Consider the following 18327-nt stretch of genomic DNA (forward strand, 5'->3'; position numbering starts at 1 on the left):
GTTCCTTTCCCCTCCCTAATAGTTTATGGTTCTCTGCTATTAGAGGTTTAGTGGAAAATTTTGAGAAGCATTTCTTTAGGTTAAAGACTCTGTGTGTGCTCTCTCATCTCCTTTCACACTCGTATTTTCTTGTATATGGGATTGGATTTTTTTTTTTTCTTTTTAGAGAGAGAGAGCAGTTTCAGTAGAGTTTCTCTCAATGGAACCCAGATGGAAGGAGTGAAAAGGTGGTGATAGTCAAGTGAAGGTCAGAGCCCCAGTCGTTCCCTTGAGGAGACTTTCTCCACAGGGAAGGAGTTAAGGTGAAACTGTGACATGTCACAGGGTTCAGCATCTATTATTTTATGACAGGACGATATGAGAACGTTGTTAGTGAGGGTGGAAGAAGCTAATCCAAAAAGTGAGACTGGAGATTCAAGAGAAATTGTGTGTGGGAATGACTATGTTTCATAGCGAAGCAGGGTTTTTATCAGCACAGAGAACAGTGAAATGCCATCACAGTTGCCTCTGTGGGTACCAATATCTCCAATTTTTGAGGGCACCTCTCCCCCGACTCATCCAACCTGGACCCCTAGAGAGCCCACAAAGCACTCCAGCGCTGTTTCTCTAGTAGGTCCTGTTACAATCCGTGTTCTCTGGATTTTTTTCTCCTGAAGGTGGTGATGACAATAATGTCTTGAGATACTTCCGACATTTCCCCAATCATCCCTTTACAGAAGAAACGTCTGTGTAAAATTACCCCGTCTTTCCCAGCAAATTTGCCTTTAGATTAATCTGCCCTTGGGTATAGGCTGGGAACGGTTTAAGGGTAGAAGAGTTTAAGGGGCTGGGAAGGGTCGTAGTGAGGTGTGTCTCTGGGCCGGGGAAGTTTTTGCTCGGGAGCGTCAGGGCCGGCGGGGAGCAGGCACACACAGTCCTGTCTGATCATTGACCAGCCTGAGAGACGGCCTGAGACAGGGGCCGGGCGGCGCCTCCAGGGAGGTGGCCGGGCTGCTGTTCCCTTCTAAATCCGCTCTCCCACGGTGCTCGGAGCGGCTGCGCTCCAGGCCCCGAGCGCTGAGACCATCTGGGGCCACCCCGTGCGGACCAGGGCTGGCCCACCTCCGCCGGCTGGAGCTAGGGCGAACAGGGTCGTTTCTACGGCGCTCAGGCCCGGGGATGTCCGGTCAGGGGCTCCACGGCTGTGATCTCTGGGCACCAGGGGTGTTCTCACGGGGGCCGGGCCGGGAGTGAGCCCAGGCAGTGAGACCCCGCGCCTCGGAGGCTCGGCGCGCCCAGCCCGCGGCTCTCCGGGCAGCGCGGCGAGGTTGTCCAGCAGGTCCCGCGCGCCGCTGGAGCTCCGAACGCCGCGGCTCTACTCCAGCCCAGCCACCCAGCCAGCCAGCGGGAGCCGGGGGCGGGGAGCCCGGAGCACCGCCCCGCCAGCGCGCCCCGCCCGTGGGAGAGGAGGGGCTGCGGCGCCACGGACCACTGGAGGCGCAGCGCCGCCGTCACCGCAGCTGTCGGCGCCGGAGACAGCGGATCCACGCAGGCGGCGCCCGCGCCTCGGCTCCCGGCCGGCCCGCGCGCTCTCCCGACCGCCGGGGCCGTCTGAAGCCTCCCGCCGCTGCCGCCGCACGGTCGGCGGCGCCGCTGCTCGTCTTCCAGGTAGGTGTCCTAGCTGCGGAGGGGACCTCTGGAGCGGCACGACGGTGCCCGCACCCCGGCCCGGGGGCATTGTGCGCGGCCGGAGGGCCGAGGACCCTGAGGGACGCACGGCCGGGCAGCCCGGCTTGAGCCTCTGAGGCATCGAGCTCTCCGGGGGTTCCCCTGGCCAGAGAGCCCGGGGCGGCAGTGCCAGTCCCGCCCCGCGGCCGAGGTGGGAGGGGGCGTCTGGGTCCCGGTCCGCGCTCGCCGCCCTCCCCTCCCCCTCGTCGTGGGGAATTCCGGCCGCCCGGCTCTAGTTCCAGCATCCCCCCCGCGCAGCCCCGCGCCCCGGCTGCTGGGATGGAAGCTGGGGCAGGGACAGGGACAGGGACTGATATAATTGTCTGCGGAGAACCCGACCGGCGCGCCCGCGCCCGCTCTAGCTAACGCCTACGCCGCACCTTTCAGGGAAGCTGGGGAGCGGAGAGGAGCGGCTGGGGAAGTTGTGCATTGGGTTTCATTGTGCGCGTGCACTGCGGACTGCCCTCTCGGGGCACCCCTGCCCACAAGCTGCTGGCGCCCCTGCAGCCTTTCCTGCAGCCTTCGTCCACACCCCCGGCCAGGGCCGAGCCTGCCTTCTCTGGTTCAGACCGGGACAGGGTTTTCTTTGCAGTCAAGACGTGCTTCCCCTGCATCCAGCGGGAGCTGCCTGCAAAACGTGGGGCCGGGGATGCTGGGCGAGGAGGGGATGGGAGACCTAGGGAGGAAGCCGGGAAGAAGTAATGACACCAGCACATTTTTTAAAAAAGCCTCTGCTGTATACAGACACATCCGCGTGACATCTTTAAAGCTGTTTTTGAAAGTTATGACCAGATACTGATTTTGTGGCAATCTGTTATATACCTGAAGGTAGCTTAAACAGAGACCTAAAGCTGGGGAAAGCATTACATAATGGACGTGAAGCAATTGACACGAAACTAAGTGAACCCACTGGGTTGCCAAATTATTTCTTCCTCCTGGATACAAAGTCCTATAGGCTTTTTCTCTATAAGAATTTCCATTTTTAAATCGCTGGATTAGTTTTAGCAAACTGTGCTTTTTTTCCCCAAATAAGAAAATAATTTTTCTTGACTATCTTTTCTTAAATTTAAAAATTGCATGCTAATGGATAGTTGTATATCATAGAGCTGATTAATAAATGTGGTCTTTCTCCAGAGGTAAAAATTTTTAATATTCCTGCTCAATATCATTAACTTTGTTTTCCTCTTGGTTGTATTTTTTCTCCCTCTCCCCTCCCCTTTTTGTTTTTTGGAAGCATTTCTACAGTTTTAGGTACTGCGAGCTCACAATGTTGATATTCCTATCTAATGCCACAGCATTGCAGATACAAAGACTAATAATAAATGAAACAGAAGACCTCACAGTAACTCAGAGTGAGCAGGGTTCCCAAGGTCGAAGGGAAGCTGCAGTGTAACCGGGCTATAATCACCTACAGAGAATATGCATAGCCCTCCTTGGGTTTTAAGGCAAGCCCTGATTGGTGGAATATTATTCCTATTATTATTTTACCCCTGGGTTTCGTGTGTTTCCCCCTAAAAATAATTTTTTTTCTCCAAGTAGAAACACAATATTTTGAAATTAAAATCTTTGCTTTTAGAAAGCCTAAAAATCCAGGGTTTGCTCATATTTCCAGTTTTCATGTTGATAACTCCGTTTTACATTCAGCGGATGGATTCCTTTCGGGATATCTCAGTTTCAAATTATGATGGTTTATCAGATGTCTCTTGGTTATAATACAATGTGATTCTGTTAGACTTTTACAGGATCACTTAATATAAGTTTTCTTGTCCTTAGATGGCTTTAACTTTATGTTAGTTAACTTTATTCCAAGAAAAAAGGTAAAATCCTTTCAAGAAGAAATATTTATTTTTGGAGATCTGTAGCATCACTGCAGAAGTAGAATTAGGTTAATGCCTAAGTAGATAAAAGTTTTTTTTTTTAAATTAATTTATTTTTGGCTGCGTTGGGTCTTCGTTGCTGCACGCGGGCTTTCTCTGGTTGCAGAGAGCGGGGGCTACTCTTCATTGCGGTGTGCGGGCTTCTCATCGCGGTGGCTTCTCTTGTTGCGGAGCACGGGCTTTAGGCGCACGGGCTTCAGTAGTTGTGGCACGTGGGCTCGGTAGTTGTGGCTCGCGGGCTCTAGAGCGCAGGCTCAGTAGTTGTGGTGCACGGGCTTAGTTGCTCCGTGGCATGTGGGATCCTCCTGGACCAGGGATCCAACCCGTGTCCCCTGCATTGGCAGGCGGGTTCTTAACCACTGCGCCACCAGGGAAGTCCTAGATAAAAGTTTTATGTGACTTTATTCATAAAACTGTTGGACTAGGGAGAAGGTATAATTTTTATTAAAATGCCTTGGTTAAGTAACATGCAGTAATCATTCAATGGATACTTACTTATTGAGCACCTGTCTGTTTAGGACATTGGTCTAGGCATGTGGGAGATACAAATAAGAATGAAAAGATGCCCCTCTGTCCGCAAGAGTTTGTTGTCTTGTTTGGAAGGATAAGGCATGAATTCTTAAATTAGGGAGTTTTTTTTTTTTTTTTTTACTTCAAAGGTTAAGTAATAATTCTAATACTTTTATAAGTTTGTTTTTAATTTTGAAAAAAAGGTCTCATACTATCTGTTGATGTCTGAGGCTTTTTTCCCCCCACTCAACGTTATGTCACTAAGATTCATCCATGTTGTATGCAGCTGTAGTTCACTGACTTCCACTGCTGTACAGTATTCCATCATTTGTCTGTAACACAATATGTTTCCCTGCTCTCTTACCAATGGCCATTTTTTTTTCATTTTTAAGAAGATTGCAAAGAGTGCTGCTTTGATCATTCATGCTTCCTGGGGCACATGGGCAAGTGTTTCTCTTGGGTAAATACCAAGGTATAGAATTGTTGATTGTGTAGGATGTGTGAATATGCAACTGATAGATACTGCCAAATTATTTTCTAAAATTGTACTAATTTACACAAGCCAGAGAAACAAGCAAACACAAATAATCAAATACAAACAAGCATAAGTGTGTGCGTGTGTGTGTGTGTGTGTCTGTGTGTCGGATTGCCTTCCCTTGGCATAGTGATTTGGAGAACACATTGCTGGTAATTCCAAAAGCAGTTGAATGACAATGTGGCAGCATCTTTAATACAAAAAAAAAAAAGACCTCCCCAGGAAAAAAGCTTGTTGCTCACCAATAAAGTCAGAAGTTATCAAAAAAGCTCATAAGAGAGTAAAGGACTCTCTTTATTATTATTATTATTAATAATAAAGCCTCTGTTATTCAAGGATGATTTTCCACATCCCTTGCTTCAGCTATACATTCCTTACATCCCCTGAATAGATGTGTGTTTATATGATTTGAAATCCAGAGTGAACTTAGTAGTTTTGATCAAGAAAATGAACTAAAATTAATTTTAGGGGTAACTGACACGATGTCCATCTCAGTTACTGAACTTAGTAGTCTGCCTTTCTAGTGTGGTTCTGAGTTTCCATGAACTTTGGAGGCAGTTCTACATCCATCCATTCAATCACCAACCCCCTGGCTGGTCACTTCTGTGGGTCTCATGTGGCGGTGACACGGGCACATTGAGTGTCATACTTCTTCATTCAGCCAGCGTTTATTGAACACCTAGTATGTGTCAAACACCATATTAGGTGCTGGGTCATAAACATGTCTGCCCTCAAGGATCTACCCAAAACAGACTGTACCCAAAACAAATCACTGTTGAATATGTATACGTGTGTGGGGGGTGGATCTGGCTTTGGTTTTAGAATTTGCATGAAGTATCTATGTTTTCTTTTGTTCCCTAAACTTTTTCCAGATTTATGTTTAGACCTCCTTGAGTTGGGAGTGCTTAAATATAGTTTTATTTTATTGGCTTTTTAAAAGCAGAAGCTTTAAAAGGACTTACTCATGGTAAGTCCTTTTGTCATGTTATCAAATAGGAGAAAGACAGAGGTCAGGGAAGAGATATCTGGATGGGTGAATTCAGATTTGTTGGGACTGGACCATGACTTAGTGTCAAATTGATTTTTAAAGGGAAAAATAGAAAATAGACAACGATGAATGGTTATTAAGAGATCCAACTTGGGTATTACAGGGAACTGAGTATGTTGAGTCATGATGGTCTCAAGACGAAGTTCCTGGTGGGTTATATGAACCCATTTTCTTGAAAGTTTGTATTCACTTACTTTGTGTATGTATGAATGTAGTTTATATATATATATATATATTTTTTTTTAATTTATTTTATTTATTTATTTTTGGCTGCGTTGGGTCTTTGTTGCTGCGTGCGGGCTCCCTCCAGTTGCGGCGAGCAGGGGCCACTCTTCCTTGCGGTGCGCGGGCTTCTCCCTGCAGTGGCCTCTCCTGTTTTTGGAGCACGGCCTCTAGGCGCGCTAGTTTTTATTTTAAAATACATCATAATGCAAATGTTAAATATCTGTAAAAGGATTATGTTAATAGAGTGGTGAATTATGGGAAGCAGAAACGTCCAAGGACTCTTTCTTACAGTGGTTTGGCAGGTTACTTGAAAGTAAAAATTACCCTGTGTGAGGGAATTCCATCTACTGGGGCCAGTTACTCAGAAGATCTATATAGTAAGCTGACAAAAGGCAGAGCTTGAAAGGAGGTCACTCCAAGTAATCTGATAGCCAGGACTATCTAAGGGATAACTGGGTTAGAGGGAGCATTAAGTATGTAACTTCACTCTTAAAATAAGCTTAAGTAAGTAAATAAATAAATAAGCTTAAGTATATAACAATAAGTTTAAATAGGTAAAAAACATTTAAGAAAAATATTGCCAGATTATCATTTAATATGTTTCAGCGGTGTTATGAGACTGAGTACAAAGAATTCATGATTAATACACAAAAGTTATCTTCTCCTTAGAGATGATGGATTATATGTTTTTCTGTTCAAGAAAAGCTAGATGTCAATTTGTAAAATATATGAAGAAAGTACCCAGACACTGGAGATACTTATATTTGCTTGATGTGCTGATGCTTGAACGACCTTTATATTAGATTCATGAGGTGTTAGAGGTGAAAGGACTTTAAAAAATCTTTTATTCCAATTCCAACCTCTCCCATTTCCCAGGTGGAAAAACTGAGGCCCAGAGACTTGCCCAGTGAGGTACTAGCACCATTAGCAGATAATGTGTCAAATAATTTACTTCTTTTGGTGGTAACAGGAAATAAAGCTCTTTCCTAAGTTATGGGTGGGTGAATAAGAAGATGAACCAATAGCAACCTCTGCAGTAGATTTTAAGCTTCCTTTCTGTCATTCTCTTTGAGTGGTTGGTGTAGGAAGTGAAATCAAGCATATCTTTTAAAATTTTCTTAGATTTTTAGAGAAAAGGCTTTGTTTTTGAGGGTATGATGAGAGGAATAAACACTACAAATATGATTATTTAAAATTTTTTGATGTTTGCTATTTTGATACCCATAGCTTTGTCTTTTAACTCAATGGACGGGAAAGGATAGAGAAAATTAAATTATCCTGTGCTTCTTTTCCTTTGTCATTCTCTTTCCATAAGCTAATATGAGACAAAATCAAAGTGTAGAGGGAATTGAGTCAGGAATAGAACATCAACTTTTATTTTTTTATCTTGCATCTTATTGAGGCAATTCTCACTGTAGCTCTTGAGACAGACCTATCCACCTTTTGAAAAGAGTGTGGAGGTAGAAGGGAGAACAACAGCAGTATATTTTCAGAATCTTTTTTTCAAGAGTCAAATCTAAAATAAACCTGGCCTCAATTTCCAGCAATAGCTTTATTTCACAGCTCCTCAACCAGTGCTTAAGTTTTACCATAAATTTGAAGAAGTTACCTTAATGTTTTTTATACATAATACAATGTTGCTACAAGTAATATACTGTGATCAGCTACTAAAGTTTAAAGAATAAAGTATCTAAAAGAACCTTACAATTAAAAAAATTTTTTGTTACATGTCATTTCTGTAGATAAAGTGGAAAGTCTGATTTTATTTTAAATTAAGATAACATTTTTGCTTTCTGTTTGACTGTAGTGGCTAGACAAGCTTTTGCATATTCGCACCCCATCAGGCAACAATGTGAACAGTTTTTGTTGTATAATTTCCCTAGAATAGAAAAAGTAGCACAATTTGAATGGCATGTTGATTATGAAAAGACATTAATGAAATTCTTTTTGATCTCAATAAACCTCCAGTTGAAGCAAGAACTATAAAAAGAGTGTGATCTCCAGGGTAGGCCAAGCGAATGTAGGATCCATGTGAAACTTCAGGAAGATAGCAAGGGAAAGGAAGAGATCAAAATCCACAGGAACTCAGAATGATGGAACAAGAAGGTCAGGGAAGGAAGTAGATGGATATTATATCCCAGCTTGTCTTCCAGTTTTATTTCAAAAAGGGCCAACAGAGGAAATGAAAGTGTGAATCTAAAGGCTTATGGAGATCAGATATTATAGAAGATGTCTATTTCTACACTTAAAAAAACCTTTTAAACATCTTAAAGAATACAGAAGGCATAAGATAAAAGACTGATAAATTAAACTTCATTTAAGAAAAGATAGTATGTGTAACAGGCAGGAGATAAACATCATCACACCAGGAAGAAACTATTGATAACATGTTGTAGACTACCGGTAACTTCCTAATATCCAAAGAACTACTATGTATCAATGAGAAAAAAATGACTGTTAATCTAATAGAAAAAGGGGCAGAGGAAATGAACAAACAGTTCACAGAAAAGGAATTACCAGTGGCACTTACAAATGTGAAATTATGCTCAACTCATAAGAGAAATGCAGTTTTAAACTATTTAACCTGTTAAATTGGCAAAGATCTTAACGTTTGTTAATTCCTTGGGGTGGCAAGGCTTTAGGGAAACTGACAGGCTCATACATTGTTGGTAGGGGTACAAAAGGACACAGCATCTATGGATAGCAATTTGGCAATATTGCCAAAATTAAAAATCCACCTGCCTTTTCATCCCAGGAGATCTAAGAAATTTTGCCACAGATATATTTGTACATCGCAAAATGAGTTTGCATCAAGACTTCCACCATGGCATTGTCTGTAATGACAAAGATTTAGAGAGAGCTAAAGATCCATCAATATGGGATTGGTTAAATAAGGAGCAGAAACAAAACTAGGTAGCTGTTAAAAAGAATGAGATCATTCTATATTTGCTGATGTGGCATGATCTTTCAGATGTAAGAAGGGAACAGATCAAGGTGCAGAGAAGTAGGTGGCCATTGATGTTAAATTTGAGTTTATAAATATGTTTATGCTTGTGACTGTGGAGACTGTCTCCTGAAGGTGACCCAATAAACTGGTAACAGTGACTGGCTGTGGGGAAGAGAGCTGGGTTTTTGGGGTGAGAATGGGAAGGCCACTTATTTAGCACACTAATCTAGTACACCTTTTACTACTATTTGAATTCTTAAATATCTGAACATATTATGTATTCAAACCAAGATAATTTTAAAATTTCTTGAGCATCACTTGTATTGATCAAGAATGTTGAGTAGTTGTAACCAGTAGCATTCCTTTGCAACTTTGGGTCCCATTCTGTGTTGATATAAGAATGTGGTAGTTGCCATAAAGACTCACCCTCACTACTACCCTGACAGACTGAAGTTCAAAGAGGGAAACTGGAAGCGGTTGCCCTTTGGGACAGAGTTGGCGCACCTTGGTTCTCTGCAGTTGTCCTGCCTTTGCCACTGTGCCCCCAGCTAACTGATTTTACTGGAAAGGGGACTCAAGGGAGTTGATTAGGACCAGGGTGCAGATGAGAGTTCAGGGAGAACAGACATCGAAGAAGGTGGTGGCAGAAGCCTGAGGCTGGGAGAGCACAGAGAGCGAGATGGTAGTAATTGCCACCCCGACTCTATTCAATAGAGGCAGCTTACAGTGCTAAAACAGAGAGAAATGTTATTTTATGGGCCACGGTCTTGAGGTCCTCTGCTGCCCCTGAGGTTTGGTATGGTGTCTAGGAATCTGCCCGTTCTGGGAATCACTATCTCTTTCACCCTCCTTGTTTTATAGCTAAGATGATCCCCTTCATCCCTTGAAATATCCATCCCATGGAGTATTTTTCTAATTAGTTCTGAAACCATTTACGATATTCTGCTCTTAAACACATACACTCATAGAGTGATTGTTTCATCATGCCTTTGCCCTCCTAGAGCCCACAAAAGGGTATCTAATACTAAGCTACAGAATAGTAAGAAGGAGAAAGTTGAGGAAACAACTGAACAGTTAGTGGGTCATAGCTTTGCGAAGAGTAATTATGTGCTGATATAAATTTTAAAGCAATAATATGAATAGTTATGAGTTATACTGAAAGAAAAGGAAAAACTTGGTAACAATCAGAGGTATTATACTGCAAAATAATTTTCCTAAAAAGAAATAAAAATAGTTTAATTATCATCATTAATACATATTTATGCAAAGTTAATAGACATGGCCTTCATTTGGAATTGGTCACTTTAAATCAGGAAGGACACTCACCAGTTATACAGTGGGGAAATGTTATATCAGTCTCTTTCTTTTGACCTCTAGACATGAAGTTAGGATTAAGTATGTATCCTAATAAATGAATCAAGTAAATAATATATTCCTTTTTGCTGTGGAAACTCTGATATTATAGTAGCTATGTTCATTTTTTTCTTGATGAAGTTTTTAATTTTAATTTAAAATGATACAGAAAGTGAAATATATTATGTGGGTGCCTAATAGCCCTATTAATTACCAGTAAAGCCATTTCTTCAAAGTGTCCTGACAAGGCATTTGCCCGATTTTCCACTGATGATTTCTCAGCATCCCAGCTTCAGGCAAGTCCGATGGGCTGTCAGTAGGTAAAAGGCACAAACCGACAAGGTCACCTGGATTTTGATTTCCGAAGATCTCCATTCTCTAAACTTAAGCATTGTCAGGAGACCCACACTACCTGTAATACTAAAATGTGCCCATTTTACATATTTAGCTTTTATAAAGACACAAACTATTCATCATAAGCCAAAATGAGTAAACTTCTCGGAAACAAAGTGCTTACATAAACATGATAAAAGTAAATAATTCTTCCATTACTTTAGGATTTTTAGGTCCCATTTGGGCAATTACCTCTTCAGGGACATCAGGCTATAAGTGGTGCCCTGACAGAGTTCATCAGCCTCACTCACAGAAGCAAGGGATCTGAGAATTGTCTTGTTCTGACTCATACTTGAGAGAGAGAACACAGGAGGAGTGAAACACTAGAGCAGTATTTGGCTGCCCAGGGATGGCCTGCAACCCAGTCCCTTGGGTGCTTGTGGATAAACCACAGGAGTAGCTATGTTCTTTTTAAGTTTGTTTAGAAACTAGGAGGAATAAGCAGCAGCCTCACAGTGGCATACCATGAGAAGCTTTGGGTGTCAAAGTGGGATGATCTGAAGAGCAAAGAATGATAGAGGTGGATGGGGAGAGGTCAGAGAAGCTCTTTATCACAGAAGAGGGAGCACCGGCAGGCTCTGTGGGTCGTGTGTGCCAGTATCTAGAAGACCCTTTCCATAATTTTCCAGGGCTGTTGAAATTTCAGGATGCATTTGATCCTTAATCGGTGTTTCTAATGTGTCTTAATTCCTAATGGAATTTTAGGGGTAGGTTTAATCTGACATGAATGAACATGTAGATTTCTTTAAGAGATTCAGTAGCATATGTTAAATACATGTGAACATGGTATTGTGCTAAACTGCTTCTTCTTGCCAGGCATTCAGCTTCTTTTTTTTTTTTTTCACTATATCCCTCTTTGAAAATAGCCTGCTGTCTTGTGGTGCTTTTTATCACAGTACACACTTTGGAGAAGCAGTATATTTTTGACAGGAAGTGCCCTGGAGCAGGTATCACGGATACCCAGGTTCTGTTCCCAGCTTCTCCACTCGTTTCGCACCTGACCCTGGGCCAGTAACCTCCGGGAGCCTCATCTGAGGGCAAATTGGTGGTTGTTGGAGTGACCACATTTCCATTTCGCGCATGAAAACACTTAGAGAACTATTAAGTCCTATGAAAGTGCAATTATTAATCAGTACCTTAAATTCCCATTTACCTAGAATCCAGATAACCAGAAAACCAAAATAACTACATTTTTTCTGTAGACTTGTCCAGTGACAACTGATTTAATGCTAAACTGCCCAGTGGCACTATAAACTCAGAAGTTACTTGGAAATCAAATACCAATTACAATTACATTCAGTAGTTTTGTTTGTTTTTTAAGTGGTCAGCAGTCTGGGTCTTTGAAAATTAGTTGATTATATGTGGAAAATCAAAGTAGAAAATCCCAACTTCTGACCAATTTGGGGGAAAGCAGGCATCAGTCACCAAGGTCAGTCCACCTCTGGCTCCTTCCGAGAGTGCTGCCCTTCCCCCACTCCACCAGCAGCTTTTTGTCCCCTCGCAGCCTCAGTTGCCCTTTCCACGCCCGGGGCTCTCTCTCCCCTTACGTCATGCCAGCCACCTCTTAACTCATTTTTCCTGAAACCCCATGACAGTCACTAGTCCCTGCAGCCCTGCGGCTTCTCCTTTCCCCCTGTTCCACTGTGCGACTTCCTTTGGTTGCCTCCTTGTATGTTTTGCTTTCCCAAGCAGAAGGGGGTTCCTTTTTTTTAGGGCCAGGTCTCGTTACCATTCCTTCCTGTCTTTCAAGCTCCTTAGATGTCCACTCTCTGGGACATTTGGTTGCTTCCCTCTGAGCACGCTTCCCTGCTCTGTGACTCTTCATTTTCCTGACATCATCAGTAAAAGAAGTGTTTCCCAAAATTGACACCTCCATTAAACATGGACATCCCCCTCCCCTGGATTTTAAACCTTTAAAAAAAAATAGAAGTCTCTCTAGAATGTTTTATAGGCTTCAGATAAAAAAAATTGCACATAGAGAACGCAAGAACAGAGCCTGTTAAAATGACGCTAGTAACGCTAGACTAAGAGTGTCCATTTTTGTTCACGCCTGTAATACAGAGGACTTTGGCTGTGGGGCAGCACGAATTGCTCCTTTACCAAATAACCCTAGAATTCTTCTCCTTTGACTTTTAACTGACTTTTTTTTCCCCCCGGAAGATTTTTTTGCTTTCTCCTTCCATTAGCAGTCAGCCTTCTGACACCTGTGCGTGCTTCCCCTTCCACAAGATGACATACAGGAAGTACTGAAGTAATTCTTCTTCAGCCGCATCTCTGAAGTAGTGAGTAAGGAATACTTCTTACCCCTCATTTTTCTGAAGCTGTTTTTCTTTAGCTCCAAGGTTCATTTTCCAGATAGTACATGATAGTTAAGATGGTATGAAGTCTCTCTCAGTGCTAGATAGAGCTGGTATTAGACTTTGTTATTAGATTATGGGAGGGTTTATAGTTTCTCTGAATACTGGCAATGAATTATCATTCTGACATTCTCTAATCCTATCATGTTTCTAACAGGATCATTAATTTATTTGACAAAATATTTGTGCTTAGAAGTCAGAAAAGGCCCCTGCTCTCCTGGAACTGACATGATAATGAAGCGAGACAGTCAGTAAAAGCACATTGCTCTTTTAAATTCTATTAAGAACTATAAGGACAATAAAAGTGACTGATGGGGCAGGAGCAGTTGTTGGTGGTGGTGGGTGTATTACTTTCCTAGGGCTGCCGTAACAAAGTGCCATGAACTGGGTGGCTTAAGACAGTAGAGACACATTCTCTCAGCGCTGGAGGCTAGAAGTCCAAAATCAAGATGGATCCTTCCTTGCCTCTTCCACCTCCTGGCAGCCCCAGGACTTTCTTCGCTTGTGTTTATACTTAAAGCTTTTCAGCCTCCTTCTTCACATGGCCTTCTTGCCTCTGTCTCTGTCTCTATCTCTCCTTTATATAAGGACACCAGTCATAGTGGATTAAGGGCCACCCCTACACCAGTATGACCTCATCTTAACTACCTACATTGCAACAACCCTATTTCCATTTAAGGTCACGTTCTTAGGTATTGGGGGTTAGGACTTCAACATATCTTTTTTGGGAACATGATTCAGCCCATTACAGTGGGCTTCTTTGGGTGGACTGACCAGGCAAGGCCTTGCTAGGTGAAGACATTTGAGCTGAGCCTGAACGATGGGAAGGGGCAGGTTGTGAAAAAAGTCTGGGAGCAGATCCTTTCCCGGCAGAGGGAACAGCAAGTGCAGGGACCTGGAGAGTGAGCCTGTTGGAGTGGAACGTATGTACATTAGGTTTTACACTCTTGAAAGGGGCAAAACTATGTCTGGTTCAGGCAGGTTACTTTTAAGCCAAAGGGATTTTACTTTTGAGCACTCTTGAGCACTGTTTGCTTTTGGTCAGGCAAAGACCGAAAAAATTTTTCTTTAAAAAATTAAATGCTGAGAAATCAGGGCTTCCAGCAGTAGCTAATCACATATCAAGAATTTTGTTGATTAGAAGTTCACTTTGCATTTTTTAAAAAAATTTATTTATTTATTTTATTTTATGGCTGTGTTGGGTCTTCATTTCTGTGCGAGGGCTTTCTCTAGTTGCGGCAAGTGGGGGCCGCTCTTCATCGCGGTGCGCGGGCCTCTCATCATCGCGGCCTCTCTTGTTGCGGAGCGCAGGCTCTAGACTCGCAGGCTCAGTAGTTGTGGCTCACGGGCCCAGTTGCTCCGCGGCATGTGGGATCCTCCCAGACCAGGGCTCGAACCCATGTCCCGTGCACTGGCAGGCAGACCCTCAACCACTGCACCACCAGGGAAGCCCCACTTTGCATTTTAATAGTAGAATTCTCCATCACTATATTTGGGTTTATTTACCTTAAAGCTTTAAATATAACAACAACCGAGAATTAAGCAGACTTTGTAATAGTGAAGATTATTTTCTAGTGGTAGGAAATTAATTAAGGCTAAGTATACTCTTTAAAAACCTGACATCATATATTAAATTGTCATTTTTCAACAAGATTGTAACATTATTGTTGTTGTCCTATGTGACACCTATGCAAAGTAGCATTAGTGTGATTTTTGTTACATATTTATGAAAAATCTTAGTTTTTTTGAATTTAAAAATAGATACAGAATCTAGAAAAATCTATATGGAAATAGAAATTTCCTAAGATAGTCAAGAAGATGCCACATTAGACTGGTAATACCATTAAGCATTCAGAAGTAGGATAAAGTAACTTAAAATGTTGTAATATTTAATGCAAAGTTGACATTATGAAATATGCAGTAGTACATTGTATACGTGTACTTTTAGCCAGAACCTTGGTGTCGTTAATACAGATATATTTGTTTATACTACAGAGAAAATATATTACTTATGAATAACAAGTTTCTATAAAAAGTTGTGAGTTAAAAAATGCTTATGTAAAACTAGATTTTTATGGTGAATGACTATTTAGGTAGTGTTTAGGATTACAAGACCAGACTGGAGCCAAGGCTGTCTGGGTTTAAATCCTGAGTTTGCTTCCTGCAGCTGTGTGACCTTGAGTAAGTCATTCTGCCCTAGTTAACTCGTTTGTAAAAAGGGAAATATAAAATTAATACCTAACTCAAAGCATTGTTGGGAGGATCAGTGAGTTAATGCATATATATTTCCTAGAAAGGGCAGATAGTAAGTGCTAGCTGTTATTATTTTTAGCATGTTAATTGAAAATTAGATATATTAATATTCATTAATTGGAAAACTTATTATGTAAAATGTAAATATAGTCAATGTCTCTTATGCCTTCTTACAAATCAAAAGCTAATTTGAGAGAGATAAGAAACCTGTCAACAGAATTTGCAAGGCTCTGTTTCAATGTTAATAATCTGTTAAAAGTATTTTATATGCTTACTCATTTAGTTACTTACAGCAATGACTGTGTTCAAGAGACTTTGTTAGGTCGTAAGGGAGAAGGAAAGATGATTAAGCTGTTGATCCTGCTTTTAAGAACCTGCCTACCCAATAGGGGAGATAAGACATAATTTAGTATAACACGAAGTGTAATGAGTTAAGTGTCATGCCAAGCAATGTGATTTCGTGCTGCAAGTATCTCTGGAGGTTGGGAAACATCTGAGGAGGTTTTGTGGGTAAGAGGGACATGGGTAAAAATGTGGGAACTGATGACATTTTTAAGGGATAGGAAGAATAGGAGAAATCTGAGGTAGAGAAGGAACAGTTAGATAAATAGGCAAAAGACTGAGAGTCTTGTCCCCAAGTCAAGAGAGGAAGGAATTTCTAGGAAGAGAAATGGGCTATCACAAAGATTATAGAAAATTTAAGGGGAGTGAGGATTGAAAAAAGACCCTGAAAAACATTCCCTCCTCATCTTCATTTGGGCCAGAGAGACTTTGTTGGGGATTCATTGGCTTTTCTTGACAAAATAGCATGTAGTAGCAGAATTTCTGGGACATGACATATAACTGAAAAGGCATCAGGTCAGTTAAGGTATAGTCTGTTTATACTGATGTGATTCAAACATAGTGAAATTTCTAGGAGGTTTTTGTTTTGTTTTGTTTTTAAATTCCTCACAGAGCACTTTTAAGACTACCTACCGTTCGTTTAGCATTTTTTTTTTTTGTCTGCCATACAATGTCCTAAACATTTGCGATGATCATCCTCTCATTTAAAGCCTTGCAGCTGCTTTTGCGGTAGATATTGTTACTTCCATTTTACAGATATGGAGGCCATGGTCCAGAGAGGAGGTGACCAGCTCTCAATCCTTCCATCTATAATAAGTGAACAAGCTGGAATCGAACCCAGCCTGTCTGGCCCCAAAGCCTGGACTCTTAACGAATTTTAGATAATAATTGTTTAGTAACCTCAAGGCATTTTAGAGGGAGAGTTGTTAAGACCAGCATTTACTGATGACCAGCCACACTGGCCTCCTTGCTATTCTTTAAATAAACATGGATTATTCCCACTTCAGGGCCTTGGCACTTGTTCTTTTCCTTCTTTAGAACTCTTTCCCCCCAGCTTTGCCTGATGGGCTCCTCCTCAGCTTTCATGTGTCAGCTTGAATGGCAGAGGGGCTTCCCCAGCACCCCACTGCAGTCCGTCCATCACACCTGGTGCATCCCAACCTGAGAACAACTCCCTCCTTAGGTGTTTTTTTTTTTTTTTTTTTAACATCTTTATTGGAGTATAATTGCTTTACATTGTTGTGTTAGTTTCTGCTGTATAACAAAGTGAATCAGCTATATGTATACATATATCCCCATATCTCCTGCCTCTTGCGTCTCCCTCCCCCGCTCCCTATCCCACCCCTTTAGGTGGTCACAAAGCACCGAGCTGATCTCCCTGTGCTATGCAGCTGCTTCCCACTAGCTATCTATTTTACATTCGGTAGTGTATATATGTCCATGCCACTCTCTCACTTCATCCCAGCTTACCCTTCCCCCTCCCCGTGTCCTCAAGTCCACTCTTTACGTTTGTGTCTTTATTCCTGTCCTGCCCCTAGGTTCTTCAGAACCTTTTTTTTTTTAGATTCCATATATATGTGTTAGCATATGGTATTTGTTTTTCTCTTTCAGACTTACTTCACTCTGTATGACAGACTCTAGGTCCATCCACCTCACTATAAATAACTCAATTTAGTTTCTTTTCATGGCTGAGTAATACTCCATTGTATATACGTGCCACATCTTCTTTATCCATTCGTCTGTCGGTGGACACTTAGGTTGCTTCCATGTCCTGGCTATTGTAAATAGTGCTGCAATGAACATTGTGGTACATGACTCTTTTTGAGTTATGGTTTTCTCAGGGTGTATGCCCAGTAGTTGGATTGCTGGGTCATATGGTAGTTCTGTTTTTAGTTTTGTAAGCAATCTCCATACTGTTCTCCATAGTGGCTGTATCAATTTACATTCCTACCAACAGTGCAAGAGGGTTCCCTTTTCTCCACACCCTCACCTCCTTAGGTGTTTATTTGTTGTTGTTTGCCTCCCAATATTCAATGTCTAGCTTAGGTGCTGCTTTATTCCCAGGACCTAGTTCGTATTTCAGTAAATATTTGTGGAATGAATGAATGCATAATACCTCAGAGCTATTGGATTTTAAGAACTTGGTGAGATTTTTTGGTTGAAGGAAATGTTAGAAGTATCAGTTCATGTCTGTGATTATTTCTTTCTTATTTAACCGTACATGCCTTTTTTCAATAACTTTGAATTGAAAATTGCATGATATTTTAAAGGAAAGTCCTAAAAATTCCTTATGTATTGAAAGTGATACAAGTTCATTGTAGTAAAATTTGCAAACTGAGAAAAATATATTTTTTATTTATTTAAAAAATTATTTTTTTATATATGGCTGCATTGGGTCTTTGTTGCTGTGCCTGGGCTTTTCTCTAGTTGCAGTGAGCAGGGGCTACTCTTTGTTGTGGTGCGCGGGCTTCTCATCGTGGTGGCTTCTCTTGTTGCGGAGCATGGGTTCTAGGTGCGTGGGCTTCAGTGGTTGTGGCACATGGGCTCAGTAGTTGTGGCGCACGGGCTTAGTTGCTCTGCGGCATGTGGGATCTTCCCGGACCAGGGCTCGAGCCCATGTCCCCTGCATTGGCAGGTGGATTCTTAACCACTGTGCCACCAGGGAAGTCCAGAAAAGTATACTTTAAAATCAGCTATAATATTGCTTCTAGAAACTGAATTGTAATATTTGGATATGTTCCTTTAATTCTTTACAAATTGCTTTCTTTTACTCAACAATG

General features: G+C 41.9%; 1 protein-coding gene across 5 annotated transcripts in view; it reads left to right on the forward strand.

The window, feature by feature from the left end:
• The first annotated feature begins 1509 nt into the window (after positions 1-1509).
• The window catches only part of OSBPL6 (oxysterol binding protein like 6), a 208823-nt gene continuing 192005 nt past the window's right edge, over positions 1510-18327 (forward strand). For 2 of the 5 annotated variants that reach the window (XM_082466690.1, XM_082466693.1), the window contains exon 1: positions 12779-13875. The gene's annotated coding sequence lies outside the window, so the exon portion shown is untranslated. Of the gene's footprint in view, positions 1648-12778; positions 13876-18327 lie in introns of those variants that run through there. The other 3 variants (XM_082466680.1, XM_082466694.1, XM_082466691.1) reach the window with 3 other exon arrangements.

The sequence above is a fragment of the Balaenoptera physalus genome (assembly GCF_965194825.1).
Source record: "Balaenoptera physalus genome assembly, chromosome: 6".
In the NCBI taxonomy this organism is placed as follows: Eukaryota; Metazoa; Chordata; class Mammalia; order Artiodactyla; family Balaenopteridae; genus Balaenoptera; species Balaenoptera physalus.